At 39.7% G+C, this 12224-nt stretch overlaps 1 protein-coding gene across 17 annotated transcripts in view; it reads left to right on the top strand.

Annotated features, from left to right (window-relative positions):
- PARD3 (par-3 family cell polarity regulator) overlaps positions 1 to 12224 on the top strand; it is a 715988-nt gene that overhangs the window by 129998 nt on the left and 573766 nt on the right. The gene's annotated exons all lie outside the window — the stretch shown is intronic.

Below are 12224 nucleotides of genomic sequence, written 5' to 3'. Positions count from 1 at the left end.
ATATCCAGTCACCATGACAGCTTTGCAATGTTTTGCTGCCTAAAAATTATTCAGGCAGTGAATGAAATAAAACTCTGAAACACACACACACACACACACACACACACACTTCCCTGCACGCAGTCTTTTACTTTTGTATGTTCTGTACTTTTGTTTTAGGTTTACATGAAAAATGGTGTTATTTTAAAATAGAGTTATTTTAAATAGAGAACGTCCTGAATTAAGGACTTTCCAGTGGTAATATATTTATAAATGTCAGTGCACAAACAGGTTTAGAGAAGGCCTTTGACTACTTGACTTATTTAGACTGCATAGGACTGTAAAGCACATAGAATGCCTCATATACTCACTGTACAGAAGTTCTTTGAGCTCCTTCTCCCCCTGCAGCTTTACCGAGATATAATTAACATAAAACATTGTGTAAGTCTAAGGTGTACAACATAATGATTTGATACACACATATATTCTGTAATGATTACCACACAAAGGTTAGTTAACGCTTTCCTCACCTCACAGAATTACCTTTGTGTGTGTGTGTGCTGACGCCAGTTTCTGGAGGAAGTCCTTCAGGGGGTATGACAACTGTGTAGTCTTTGCATGTGCCCACATTATACCCTCCCTGGCCACATTTAAGATCTTACTCAGCAGATTTCAGTAAACAGTATAGTAGTGTTAGCTGTAGTCACCATGTTGTACATTTTACCCCAAGAAGTTATTTGTCTTATAACTGGAGGTTGTTCTTTCACACATTGCCCCTACCTCTCAGCTTCTGCAATCATCAGTCAAATCTCTGTCTCTGTTAGTTCTGCATTTTTATATTTTACATTTAAGTGAGATCCTATTTGTCTTTCTCTGTTGGGCTTATTTAGCACAGTGCCCTGCAGGTTCACGTTTTTGCAAATGGCAGGATTTCCTTTTCGTGGCTGAATACTCCTCCAGTGGGGTGCGTATGTATGTGTATCATATTTTCTTGACCAATTGACAGGCACTTAGGTTGTTTCCGTGTCTTTGGAGATATACACAGAAGTGGAATTGCTGGATCACATGTAGTTCTACTTTTAATTTCTTGAGGAACCTCCATACTGTTTTCCATAGTGGTTGTACTAATTTACATTACCACAAACAGTGCACAAGGCTTCCTCCTTTCCATATCTTCACCAGCCTTTGTTATCTCTTTTCTTTTTAACCAGCAGGTATGAGGTGATATCTGGTTGTGGTTTTGGTGTGTTGAGCACCTTTTTGTGTACCTGTTGGTCATTTGTATGTTGTCTTTAGAAAAATGTCCTTGTCTTTGGCCCATTTTTTGATCAGATTATTGGTTATTTTTTGTTATTGACTTGTATGAATTCCTTATATGTTCTGGATATTAACCTCATGTCAGATACATGCTTTGCAGATACCTTATTTTGTACAGTGCCATTTCCCTTTTGTTGATTGTTTCTTTGCTGTATGGAAGCTTTTACTTTGACATAGTCCTACTTGTTTTATATTTTTGCTTGTGATGTCAAAAAAAAATTGCCAGTACCTATGTCAAGGAGATTTTCCCTATGTTTTCTTATAGTAGTTTTATGGTTTCAGGTCTTACATTTCAATTTTTATTTTATTTTCAGTTAATTTTTGTGAGTGTTTTAAGATAGGAGTCCAGTTTCATTTTTTTGCATGTGAATATCTGTTTTCCCAGCACCATTTACCTAAAAGGCTGTCTGTTCTCCATTTGATATTCTTGGCTTCCCTTGTCAAATAATAGTTTGACTGTGTATGTATATGAGGTTTTATTTCTGAACTCTTGATTCTATTTCATTATTCTTTGTGTCTGTTTTTATGTAGGTACTCATACTGTTTTGAATGCTATAACTTTGTAGTATAGCTTGATATCAAGATGTGTGATGCCTGTAGCTCTATTTCTGTGTCTCAAGACTGCTTTAGGGTCTTTGTGGGTTCAAATAAATGTTAGGGTTGTTTCTTGTATTTATTTGAAAGATGCCATTGGAAATTTGGTAGGAATTACACTGAAGGCTTTGGGTGGTACAGACATTTTAATAGTATTAGTTTTTCTAATTTATCAGTGTCTTTGATTTCATTTATCACTGTCTTAGGGTTTTCAGGATACAGGCCTTTCACCTCCTTGGTTAAGTTTATTCCTATTTTATTGTTTTTGATGCTGTTGTAAATTGGATTATTTTCTTTCTTTCTCAGATAGCTTGTTGTTAATGTACAAAAATGAAACTAATTTTTGTGTGTTGATTTCATACTCCTAGTACTGTTTTTTTGATGAGGTCTTTGGGGTTTTCTATATATATAGTACCATGTCACCTCAGACAGACATTCTTTTTTCTTTCCAGTTTGGATCTTTTATTTCTTTTTCTTGCGTAATTGCCTTAAGCTCTTTCTGTGTATGAACTGTATGTGGAGGGGACAACAGGCAAACCCCAGTCAGTAAAAAGGACACACATAACCCCTGCCGTAATGGAGCCACTGAGACCATCCCACAGCCGAATGTCGCTGAGGTGGCGCTGAAGCTGTACAATTAGGGCATGTAATGTGCGTGTACTCGCCCTCACCCTGGCTTGTCAGTGGAGCTGTCCCCAAGGTTGCTGTTTCTAAACCAAAGAAATGGAAAGTAGTTGCCAGGTGGAGGACAAAGGAAGGGAAGCCTGGCAGAGGGAGGTGGCCAAGGGAAGATGGGGGATGGCTTCTGTTCTCCTGCTGCGCTGGGAACCAGCAGAGCTGGAGGCTCACGATGAGGCACTGATGGTGGCGGGGCTCTCCATCCATGCATCAGACATCTGAATGACTGCTTTGCTCAGCCCCATTCCAGGCTCAGTGAAAAAGCCGAGGCTGTGTGCTGGGGTCTTTATATTAAAGAGATGGACAGCGGGGCAGGTACTGACACAGACACAATAGCGTGTCAGGAGGGGACAAGTGTGGATGACCTGAACAGAGTAGGGACAGAGTGACCAGGGTGTACTCTGGGACGGGTGGGAGAAGTGTTAGCCTTGCTGGCTTCAGGGTTTCTGGCTGGTGCAGCACAGGAGGGTTATCATGAGGGGAGTTTTAGACACACTGAGTGGGTGTGCTGTGGGGCATTCAGATTGCCATATTGAGTAGGTCATTAGATTTGGGGCTCAGAGGAGAGATCTGGGCTGCAGAAATGACCTTGGGTGTGACTGAGGAGCTGAAGCGATTTTCAAGGAAAGGGTAGGGGGTGTGAAGGTCAGAGGGCTTCTAGCATTCAAGGGCAGCCACTGAGTGTGGGCACCTGAGCTGGGTGACATGGGAATCCAGGGCCTGTGGAGAGCTGGGTTCTCCTCTCCTGGAGGACAAGCCCTGGGGGAATGGTGCAGAGGGAGTGGCAGGTGAGGAATTTGAGATGGCAGAGTAGAATTTGGCTTGGTAGGGTTGTGGCTGAAGAGGAAAGAGGATCCAGGGTGGTTTTTGAGAGGGAGTAGGAAACAAAAGAACATTTTTAGGAAGATTGGTGGTAAGCTGAACGTGTTTTCAGAGTAGCTGCAAGGATGGGTGGGGAGAAAGGGGGAAGGATACAGAATTGGTGCCAGGGTCTGAGGAGGCTGGAGGGCTTAGGACCCTGTGGGTACATGCAAGGGTCTAGGCACGGGGTCCGGTGCTGCCCCTCAGGAAACAATTGGTGTTTGTTATTTGCATGGAACCGTGTGCTGTGCCAATTATCTTTTCACAACTGTGTGACAAATGTCTTATATATGCTTGACAGCCAAGGAGACTGTTGCTGCTAGTGGTGTATGCCCAGCTGGGTAGGTGGGACCTCAGTGCTTCTTTATGTCCCTGAACACTTGAACAGTGTGTCTTGCCCTCCTTTCCCCTCCTGTCAACACACCATGCACATACACTTAATGGTACACAGGCCAAGGTTAAGGTTCAGTGATTATATGTTGAGCCATTCCCAGGAGGCACCTGCCTCTGAGCAAGTGAGTAATTGCCCGGTGTTACAGACGAGGGGACAGACTCAGAGGTGAGGACTTGTGTCCATGATTGCCCAGCATTGGTCGCAGCCTGGCACCCATGAGCAGGCATGGCCCAGGGCCCTTGGAGCCAGGGTTGTGGGAGGGGGAGTAAGGGCAGGGATGTGTTCTGAAAGGCCCTGCTGTGCCTTTGTCCTCTGTTTCCTGTGCACATCCAGTGTCTCCAGGACATAATGCTGTAAGGTGTTCAACCTGCATGGGCTGCATGCAGCTCAGGGTGGCTGTGAACGCGGCCCAACACAAAATCGTAAGTGTACTTAAAACATTACGAGATTTTTTGTTTTCGTTAGTGTTTGTGTATTTAATGTGTGGCCCAAGACACCTCTTCTTCCAGTGTGGCCCAGAGACACCAAAGGGTTGGACACCCCTGCGTTAAGGAGAGCCGTGAGGCTGTGAGATTTATGTAGTTCATGTTATCATTACTTAATTTGCCATGTTAAGTGAAAGATTGGACTGGAATGTAGAACTCAAGTACTTTTAGATTCCTCCTGTTCAGAAGTTAGCCCAGGGGGGACAATGCCTTCCTGCCCCAGAGGCAAAGACCAACCCCAACCTTACTCCCAGACAGCCTGTCCAGGGTCCCTGCTGGTTCTAATCTCTGGCAGGCTGAGGACAGCCAGCTAACTTCATTGCTTGGCAGCTTTGTCTTCTGCGGTTTCCTTGTTGGTGTCAGATATGTGTTTAACACAAGTAAGAGTTAATTTTGGAATTTGTTTAGTTATAAAATACAGTGTGCTCATGGTGAGTCACACATCATAGGAGAAAGTGAGGGAGAAGATAGAGGTGCCCTACCATCTGCATCCCAGTGTCACTCCCTAGCATTCATCGCGAATGACACTCAAAATTTTAATATGTAATCTGGATCTCTTTCTTGATGAGCACATTAGATTCATTCTGTTCTTTTTAATGATTGCAGAGTATCCCATGTTTATTCATTTATCATGGTTTCTGTCTCCACAGTTTCTATCTTCCTCATTCTTTTCCATAAAAACACTGCATTGAACTTGTTTGACTATACAAGGTCTATCCAGAAGGTATCCAGCCATGTAATATGAAACGTAGAGACATTTACTGAAGAAGATACAAAGTACAAGACACATTGTATGGAGGACAATGATGCTTCAGTCCCTTTCAAAGTAGGCACCTTGGGACCTCACACAGTTCGCCCAAACTCCATCAGCTGTCCTGTCATATTTTCTTGAATCTCATTGATGGTCTGATATCTCTTCCCTTTCAAAGGTGATTTTAGTTTTGGGAAAAGCCAGAAGTCACAGGGCACCAAATCTGGGCTGAAGGGGGGCTGAGTCACCTGGGTGATTTGATGTTTTGCCAAAAGTTCCGCATGAGATGTGATGCATGAGCGGACACATTGTTGGTGATGAAGCTGCCAGTCACCAGTTGCCATAGCTGCGGCCTTCTGAATCATCTGAATAGTTTCACAGAGGAATGTTCAAGCTTAACACAAAATGTGATACAGATACGTTGCTCTATTCGCTCAGTCACTTTGAATGTGATGACCACAAAGTACCCATGCTCACTCAACAGCACTGTGTGATAACCACACAGTACACATGCTTTACTGCCCCCACTGACTAGTACAATGTGGTCATCATTGTTCACACATGCACATTCCAGTCCACTCTCCTTGGCTGCCAGGTCACATAGATGTCGTTCAAACTGTTCTCATTATGTTAATAATGGCTAGGCTTTTTCCGGAAAGATTTCATATTTCGCAGCATGTATAACTGGCAAGAGAATTGCTGGATCAAATGGTGTGTGCATTTAAAATTTGGATAGGTGTTCTCAAATTGTCTTCACTACAGATGTCTTTTAGTGGAGGACTTTTGAGGGCACCTAGAATTATGCAACCTCCCAGGGCAGGGATGGGGCAGGGGGGCTGCTAAGCTTCTGTGGGCCCTTCACCGCCTTGTGCGGCATCTGCGCTCATTGCAGCAACTCTTCTTTCTTAAACTGGATAAGAGGAAGGCTAAGAATGCTAATTCAAGACGTTGGGCTTACTTCTACCCTTAACATAGAACCTTGGAAGGTTTTGTGGAGGGAAGGTCTAATGTGTGTCTTCTCTCTGTATGTATGTGTTCATATAAAAAGTCTAGTGTTTAATGAATTTGCAAAATGTGCTTTACAGGGTACACATGTGGCTTCTCTTAACAACCTGCTCTGTCATTGCTGTTTCTGCTGCCGTACAGTTGAGGAAGTGGAGGCTCCAGGCCACTCTCCTGCTAAAGAGGAGTGGGGAGCTGATTCTCACCCTGCATTTTGCAGTGTCACCCATGCTGATGGGGAGACATGCTCCAGGGGCTGCTTCGGTCCTGTTTGTTTAAAAATAGTAATTTTCAAACGGTGTGCCACAGTAATTTTTAAAGCATGCAACACCTGACTGTTTAGTCAGGGGCACTGACCTCTTTCCCCTTAGACTGTCAAACAAAAAAATGACAGCAGCCAACACAATAGCCATCCAATGTGTATGAATCAAAATTATACCTTTTTTCTTTGTCAGATCGAGAAAAAAAATATATTTTTGGGTGTGCCAAAGAATTTTAGTAATTAGTTTATGTGTGCCATGAGATGAAAAAGGTTGAGAGTTGCTGTTTTAAAAGCGTGTATTATATTTCGTGTATGTAATTAGTTTATGTGTGCCATGAGATGAAAAAGGTTGAGAGTTGCTGTTTTAAAAGCGTGTATTATATTTCGTGTATGTTCCTATGCATATTAAAAGAGTGGTGGTCGTAATATATACTGTATTTTCCCATGCACGCTTCTTCAGGAGAGGTTCTGTACCATCTTTATTTAACCATGCCTAATTCTGTCTTTTTTTAAAGTTAAGTTTTTGGGGTGACACTGGTTAACAAAATATTACAGGTTTGCAGCCCACAATTCTGCAACACAGCATCTGTGCACTGTACTGTGTGTTCACCACCCCAAGTCCAGTTCTGTCCATCACCATTTATCCCCCCACACCCTCCTCCACCTCCCTCTACCAGTCACCAGATTGTTGTCACTGTCCATGGGTTTTTACCTTGTATATTTCTCTTTTTTCCTCAATCCCTTCACACCCCTCACCCAGCCCTTCTGCCCCCTGCAACTGTTAGCCTGCTCTCCATCTGACTCTATCAGCCACTATTTTGCTTGTTAGTTCATTAGATTCCATGTATGAGTGAAGTCATATGGTATTTGTCTTTATCTGACTGGCTTATTTCACTTAGAACAGTGTTCTCCAGGTCCATCCACGCTGTTGCGAAGGGTAAAATTTTCTTCATTTGCCCTGGGTTGCCCTATATTGAACGTGGGCTGTGAACCAAAGGGTCGCTGGTTTGATTCCCAGTCAGGGCACATGCCTGGGTTGCAGGGCATGTGAGAGGCAACCACATATTTATGTTTCTCTCCCTCTCTTTCTTCTTCCCTTCCTCTCTCTCTACAAATAAATAAGTAAAATCTAAAACAAAAATTTCTTTCATTTTTATGGCTGACTTATGTTCCATTGTGTGAACGTACCACGGTTTTTTTTTGTCTACTGATGGGCACTTGGGCTGTTTCCAGATCTTGGCTATTGTAAATAACGCTGCAATGAATATAGGGGTGCTTATGTTCTTTTGAATTAGTGTTTTGGGTTTTTTCAGATAAGTTCCCAGAAGTGGAATTGCTGGGTCACACGGCAGTTTCATTTTTAATTTTTTGAGGTATCTCCGTACTGCTTTCCACAGTGGTTATACCAATTTGCATTCCTACCAACTGTGCAAAAAGGTTCTCCTTTCTCCACATCCTTGCCAACACTTGTTTGTTGAATTCTTGGTGATAGCCATTCTGACAGGTGTGAGATGGTATTCTCATTGTGGTTTTAATTTGCATCTCTCTGATGATTAGTGATCCTGAACATCTTTTCATATGTCTGTTGGCCATGTGTATGTCCTCTTTGGAGAAGTGTCTACTCAGGTCCTTTGCCCATTTTTTAAATTGGATTGTTGTTTTTGAGTTTTATAAATTTTTAATAAATTTTTGATATTAACCCTTTATCAGGTATATCATTGTGTTCTAGCATACAGTGGGTTGCCTTTTCATTTTGTTGATGGTTTCCTTTGTTGTGCAAAAACTTTTTAGTTTGATGTAGTCCCATTTGTTTTATTTTTCTGTTTGTTTTCCTTACCAAGGAGATATGTCGGAAAAAATATTTCTGTGAGAGATGTCTGAGACTTTATTGCCTATGTCTTATTCTAGGATTTTTATGGGTTTGAGTCTAACATTTAAGTCTTTAATCCATTTTGAATTTGTTATTGTGTATGGTGTAAGAAGGTGTTCTGGTTGTATTTTTTTGCATGTATCTGTCCAATTTTCCCAACACCATTTATTAAATAGGCTATCTTTACCCATTGTATGTTTTGCCCCTTATGTTAAATATTAATTGACTATAAAGGCGGTTTATTCCTGGACACTCTATTCTGTTCCATTGATCCATAGGTCTGTTTTTATGTCAGTACCATGCTATTTTGATTACTCTGGCCTTGTAATATAGTTTAATACTAGGTAGCATGATTCCTCCAACTTTGTTCTTTTTCAAGATTGCTATGGCTATTTGGGGTCTTTTGTTGTTCCATGTAAATTTTTTTAATGCTTGTTCTAGTTCTGTGAAATATGCCAATGGTATTTTGATAGGAATTATGTTGGATCTATAGATTGCTTTGGGTAGCACGGACATTTTAATGATGTTAATTCTTCTTTTCCGTGAACCCGCTTCCACTTACTTGTATCTTCAATTTCAGAATTTAGTGTCACAATTTTTCAAGTACAAGTCTTTTACATTGTTGGTTAAATTTATTTGCAGGTATTTTATCTTTTTGATGCAGTTGTAAACGGGATTGTTTTCTTAGTTTCCCTTTCTGATAGGTAATTATTGGCATATAAAAATGCAACTGATTTCTGGGTATTTATTTTGTAGCCTACTACTTTACTGAATTCATTTTTTAGTTTTAGTAGTTTTTTTAATGGAATCTTTAGGGTTCTTTATATACACTATCATGTCATCTGCAAATAATGATAGTTGCACTTCTTCCTTTCCAATTTGCAGGCTTTTATTTCTGTTTCTTGTCTGATTGCTTTGCCTTGACTTGCAGCACTGTGTTGAGTAACAGAGGTGAAAGTGGACATCCCTGTCTTGTGCCTGTTCTTAAGGGAAATGCTTGAAGTTTTTTGCTTTTTTAATATGATTTTGGCTGTGGGCTTGCCATATATGGCCTTTATTATATTGAGGTATGTCTCTTCTACTCCCATGTTGCTGTGAGATTTTTATCATAAATGGGTGCTAGATTCTATCAAATGCTTTTTCTGCATCTATTGGTATGATCATGTGGTTTTTATCTTTGATTTTGTTTGTGTGGTGTATCATGACCCTTGATTTATCGATATTGTACCAATCTTGCATCTGTGGAATATCCCACGTGATCTTGGTGTATGATGTTTTTAATGTATCTGGATTCAGTTTGCTAATATTTTGTTGAGGATTTTAGCATCTGTGTTCATCAGGGATATTGGCCTATAATTTTCTTTCTTTTTTTGGTAGTGTCTTTATCTGGTTTGGAATTAAGATAATGCTGGCTTTGTAAAATGAGCTAAGGAGTCTTCCCTCCTCTTGAATGTTTGGAATAGTTTGAGAAGGATAGGTGTTAGTTCTTCTTTAAATGTTTGTAAAATTTACCTGTGAAGCCATCCCATCCAGGACTTTTGTTTGTTGGGAGTTTTTGATGAGTGGTTCAGTTTCACTAGTTGTAATTTGTGTATTCAGATTCTCTGATTCTTGCTGATTCAGGTTTGGTAAATAGTATGTTTCTAGAAATTTATCCATTTTGTCCAGATTGTCCAATTTGTTGGTGTATAGTTGTTTGTAATATTTTCTTACAATCTACTGTATTTCTTTGGTGTCAGTTGTTAACTTCTTTTTTATTTCTGGTTTTATTTATTTGGGTCCTCTTTTTTTCTTGATGAGTCTGGTTAAAAGTATGTCAATCTTGTTTATCTTTTCAAAGATCCAGCTCTTGGTTTCATTGATCTTTTGCATTTTTTTTTTAGACTCTATTTTGTTTATTTCTATTCTGACCTTCATTATTTATTTCTTTCTATTTTGGGCTTTATTTATTTTTTCTAATTTCTATAAGTGTAAAATTAAATTATTTTAGATTTTTCTTTTTTCTTGAGCTAGGTTTATAATGCTCTGCATTTCCATCTTAGGGCTGCTTTCTCTGTGTCCCATAGATTTTGGATTGTTGTGTTTTAATTTTCATTTCTTTAAAGGTCCCTTTTGAGTTCTTCCTTAGTCTCATTGTTCACCCATTGTTTAGTAACATTTTATTTAGCTTCCATGTTTGTGTGTTTTTCAGTTTCATTCTTGTTATTGATTCCTAGTTTCATAGCATTGTGGTCAGAGAAGATGCTTGATATGATTTCAGTCTTCTGTAATTTATTGAGACTTGTTGTGTCCTAACTTGTGGTCTATCCTGGAAACTGTTCCATGTGCACTTGAAAAGAATGTACAATATATTCTGTTGCTTTGGGGTGAAATGCTGTGATAATATCAATTAAATCCGTGTGATCTAGTGTGTCATCTAATGCCACTGTTTTCTTGTTCACTTTTTTTCCGGAAGATCTATTCTTGATGTCAGTGGGGTGTTAAAATCCCCTACTATGGCCATATTACTGTCATTCTTTCTTTATATCCATTAAGGTTTGTTTTACATATTTAGATACTGGTATTTTGGGTTCATAGATGTTTACTAGGGTAATATCCTTTTGTTGGATTGCTCCCTTTATCATTACGTAGTGTCCTTTGTCTCTTACTATACACTTGGTTTTAAAGTCTGTTTTGTCAGGTATAAGCATTGCTACCCTATCCTTTTATCCTTTTCTATTTACATGAAATATTTTTTTCCATCTATTTTAGTCTGTGTGTATCTTTCATTCTGAGGTGAGTGTCTTGCAGAAAACATTTATAGGTTTTGCTTTCTTATCTATTCTGCTACCCTGCCTTTTAATTGGAACATTTAAGCCATTTTACACTTACAGTGATTATTAACAAGTAGGTATTTACTGCTACTTCATTCTTTTAACTCCCTCCCTCCCTCCCTCCCTCCCTCCCTCCCTTCCTTCCTTCCTTCCCCGCCCCCCCTTTATTCTTCTTCCAGGCCCTTTAACATTTCTTATAATACTGGCTTGATAGTAACAAACTTTTCTATTTTTTTTCAGGTCTGCTAAGCTCTTTATTTCTCCTTCAGTTTTAAATGATAGCATTACTGAATGAAGTAGTCATGGTTGTAGGTCTTTGCTTTTCATTACTTTGACTATTTCTAGCCTGAATTGTTTCTGTTGACAAATTAGCTGACAATCTTATGGGAGCTCCCTTGTTAGGTCACTATCTTTCCCTTGTAGCTTTTAAGATTCTCTCTTTATTTTTAACCTTGATCATTTTCATTATCCAGGTATCTTGGCGTGGGCCTCTTTGTGTTCGTCTTGTTTGGGACTCTTTGTGTCTTGGACTTGAGTGTCTTTTTCCTTCACCAAGGTTAGGGAAGTTTTTGGTCGTTATTTCTTCAATAGGTTCTCAATCCCTTGTTCTCTCTTTTCTTCTGGTACCCCTGTGATGCAGATGTTGTTATGCTTCATGTTGTCCCAAGGGTCCCTTAAACTATCCTCATTTAAATTTTTTTTTTTCTGTTTGCTGCACTGATTGGGTGTTTTTTCCTACAGTGTCTTCCAAATTTTTGATTCAGTCCTCTGCTTTATTCAACCTAATGTTTATTTCTACCAGTGTATACTTCATTTCAGATACTGTATTCTTCATTTCTGACTGGTTCTTTTTATCATTTCTGTGTCCTTTTACATGCTGTTGAGCATCCTTATCACCATTACTTTGAACTCTGTATCTGATAAATTACCTGTATTTCAGCTTTTTTTTTCTGGAGATTTTACTTGTTCTCTTACTCTTTCATTTTAGGCCTGTTTCTTATATCCCCATTTTGGCTGCCTCTTTGTGTTTGTTTCTATGTATTAGATAGATCTGATGTTATTCCCCAGTCTTCTTGAGGTATCCTCTTGTAGTAGGTGTCTTGTGGTACAGTTTCTCTGAGATGGGTGCTCCAGGAATGTCCCTCATGTGGATTATGTGGTTCCCCTGTTATAACTGAGTCTATAACTGAGACAATAATTGCTATTGTCCTGTTTGTG

Source organism: Desmodus rotundus, chromosome 4, assembly GCF_022682495.2.
Source record: "Desmodus rotundus isolate HL8 chromosome 4, HLdesRot8A.1, whole genome shotgun sequence".
Lineage (NCBI taxonomy): Eukaryota > Metazoa > Chordata > Mammalia > Chiroptera > Phyllostomidae > Desmodus > Desmodus rotundus.
Note: the sequence above shows the minus strand (reverse complement) of the source record. Positions and strands in the feature narration are given on the sequence as shown.